The 3,665-nt window shown below is 38.8% G+C and overlaps 1 protein-coding gene across 5 annotated transcripts in view; it reads right to left on the reverse strand.

The window, feature by feature from the left end:
* Nucleotides 1–3,665, reverse strand: part of LIN54 (lin-54 DREAM MuvB core complex component) — a 65,843-nt gene that overhangs the window by 49,727 nt on the left and 12,451 nt on the right. The gene's annotated exons all lie outside the window — the stretch shown is intronic.

Below are 3,665 nucleotides of genomic sequence, written 5' to 3' on the forward strand. Positions count from 1 at the left end.
AATACCACATGATCTCACTCATTCATGGATAACTTAGACCATTATAGACTTTTGAACAATAATAGATACAGAGGCAGAGCTGCCTCAAACAGATTGTCAAACGGCAGCGGGAAGGCCGGCCCCAGCAGGGGGGCAGAAGGGAGGGGGGTAAGAGATCAACCAAAGAACTTGTATGCATGCATATAAGCATAACCAATGGACATAAGACACTGGGGGATAGGGGAGGCTAGGGGACTGTCAAGGGCGGGGGGGAAAAATGGACACATGTGTAATACCCTTTGTAATACTTTAAGCAATACAAAAAAAAAGTCAGTTATCTTCACTTATAAAAGAAAGTACAGCATGTTTATGACTGACTAAATAGCATTAAGTTATTTGCCTGTAAATATCAAAGATTCATAGGAACCTAATCAATAATCCTTCTTCCCTTTTTAAAAATATAAAAATGCAATACCCATTCCAAGATTAACAGGCATGAGTTACAAATTGTAATTATTAACATTGACAAATATTAAAACTGCCCAAATTAGTCATCATTTTGAACACTTACTATCGAACAGTAATGGTGGCAATTTAATTTACCCTCATAACAACTCTGAGATGATAACATTATCACCCCCATTTTGCAGATGAAGAAACTTAGGTTAAATAATTTGCCCAAGGTCACATAAGCTAGTAAATGGAAGAGCTAGGACTCAAACTCAGGATATGTTTTATGATAACAAAGTTCATAATTTTAATCACAAAATTATATTGCCTTGAAGTTTTACCACTGGTATTTTTAAATGGACAAAAAATAAGTCTACTCCTTTACAGTCAATCTCACCCTACACAATCACTGATCTATTCTGTCACTATAGATTAGTTCTGCTTTTTTGCCCATTCTAGGAGTTCACATAAATGAATCACATGTATGTACTCATGACATAAAGGAAATCATAGGGTATGAATTCCCTCTCAGCATGTTGGGATTTATCTTTACTCTTGCACTTTGTTCTGTCCATTTTTATTGTTGAGTAATATTCCCTTGTAAGAATCTACCATGATTTGTTTATCTATTCACCAACTGATGGACATTTGGATTGTTTCCAGTTTGAGTTCTTATGAATAATTCTGCTACGAACACTCAAGTTCAAATTTTTTATGTATGCATATTTTCTTTTATTTTAAATAATACCTAGAAATTAACTTGCCAGATCATAAGGTAAGTTTATTTTAAACTTTGCATGAAACTGCTGAACAATTTCCCAACTTGGTTGTACCATTTTATACACCTACCGGAAATGTACAACAGTTCCAGCTGTTCCACATCGTCACCAACAATTGGTATTGTCAGTCTTTATAATTTTAGCCATTCTAGTTGGTATAAAGTGATATTTCATTGTGGTTTTAATTTATTTTTTTAATATATTTTATTGATTTTTTACAGAGAGGAAGGGAGAGAGATAGAGTCAGAAACATCGATGAGAGAGAAACATCAACCAGCTGCCTCCTGCACATCTCCTACTGGGGATGTGCCCGCAACCCAGGTATATGCCCTTGACTGGAATCGAACCCGGGACCCTTCAGTCCGCAGGCCGACGCTCTATCCACTGAGCCAAACCGGTTTAGGCAAATTTAATTACCAGATGACTAATGATGTTGAGCATCTTTTCATATGCGTATTGCCTTTTGGTATATTTTCTTTTGAAAATTGCCTGTTAAAATCTTTTGCCATTCTTAAAATACTATTGTGGTTTTTTTTGTCTTCTTTAGTTAGGTGAGTTCTTTATATATACTGCAAAATCATCAGTCACAATAACTTGTAGCTCAAAAGAATCACTAGGGTTTTGGGACCCCAAAGTACTAGCACTTCTCTATATATGGCTCTTCCTGATCAGGAGACTCCACTCTGGCACTTATGGGCATTTACAATAAAAGCATGTAAGTCTGGCCTGTGTGGCTCGGTGGTTAATCGTCGACCTATGAACCAGGCAGTCACAGTTCCTAGCTCAATGTCAGGAGTGCAGGAGGCAACCAATCAATGATTCTCTCTCATCATTGAGGTTTCTCTCTCTCTCCTTTTCTCTCTGAAATAAATAAAAATACATTTTTAAATACATAAATAAAATCAATACCAATTATACCTTAGCAATGGAAATCACAACAGTACACGACAACAAAGACCCTACCCCCAAAAATGTCACATTGCCTTTCCTCTCCTACTGCAAACCTTGCCCAAACCCCATCAGTTGCATCTGAACACCCTATCCTCCCACAGAATAAGGGTAGGATGATGACTTGAGTGCCAGTATCCGATAGAGCCATAAATGTTTAACTCTCTCCTCTGCCTAAAGTTCCCCCAGCATATTTAGATATGTGGGTTTGGCCTTTGATTCCCCTTTAAGGATTGGAATACCTCAACCCAACCCCTATTGATCTTTCTTCTTAAAGCACCTGAACTCCAGGTGTAGGAAGAGGGAAAGGTCAGGCCATGAGGGGAGATAGTGGTATGATAGTGCATTTACTTTAAAAATTTCAAGTACCCACATTTGCATCTCAACTAAACAAACTCTTAATATTTTCAACCCACCCAAAGCTCTATATCCTCATTTCCCACACAATTTTCTCACCTTTGGGGACTTGATGCAGCTGCTGGAGCCACACTGCCTTTCAGCTGAAGCTATGGAGATGAATGTACAACAACCAAAGCACCATTTGGGCTATCTCTCAGCTCAGCCCCTAAATGTTCATTAAGAGGTAGAATACTGGAGGACTCTTATTCTCCCTGCGCTTGTCACCCTTGCCCATTACTTGGGTGAGAATATTCAATACCCAGAGTCTTGTCCTATCCTCTAACCCAGACCACACAGCCCTCATCTTTCCTCTTTCAGAAAGCCATGTCTGTGAGCACTCATCCTCAAGACCAACACTGTCAAGAACTGTGAGGAATTTGAGATTTTTAACCCTCCAAGCAAGCAACTGAAGTAGTCCATTACTGTTTCATGGATACTGGCAGACCACACAGTAGTCCATAGATCAGAGACGCAGGACTTACTACTCACAGCACAGAAGGAACATGAGCACCATGTGTGTATCATTTCCTTCACTGCCTAAGTCCCACAGAGCAGACGTGAAGATGCAGAGCTGTCAGGGGGCTTGTATCCCATCTGAGGATATTGCTGACTTCTATTTGCTAATATTTTGTTAACCATTTCTGTCTACACTCATGGGATATTGGTAAGTTTTTTTCTTGTAGTGGCTGTCTGGGGATAATGCTACCCTAATAAAGTGAGTTAGGACATGTTCCCTCCTCTTCAACTTTCAGAAAAAATCTTCCTGAAATGTGCTAAAACTCACCAGTAAAGCTATCTAGACATAAAATTTTCTTTGTGGAGAAACCATCAACAAAACAACAAGAAAGCCCACTACATGGGAGAACATATTTGCCAATGTTATCACCGATAAGGGTTTAATCTCCAACATTTATAGGGAGAGAAACAATCCAATAAAAAGAAATGGGCGAAGGACCTAAATAGACACTTTTCAAAAGAAGACATTCAGAAAGCCAAGAGACATATGAAAACATGCTCCAAGTCACTAATCATCCGAGAGATGCAAATCAAAACAACAATGTGGTACCATCTCACACCTGTCAGACTGGCTATCTCAACAAATCAACAAAC

Source organism: Myotis davidii, unplaced genomic scaffold, assembly GCF_000327345.1.
Source record: "Myotis davidii unplaced genomic scaffold, ASM32734v1 scaffold449, whole genome shotgun sequence".
Lineage (NCBI taxonomy): Eukaryota > Metazoa > Chordata > Mammalia > Chiroptera > Vespertilionidae > Myotis > Myotis davidii.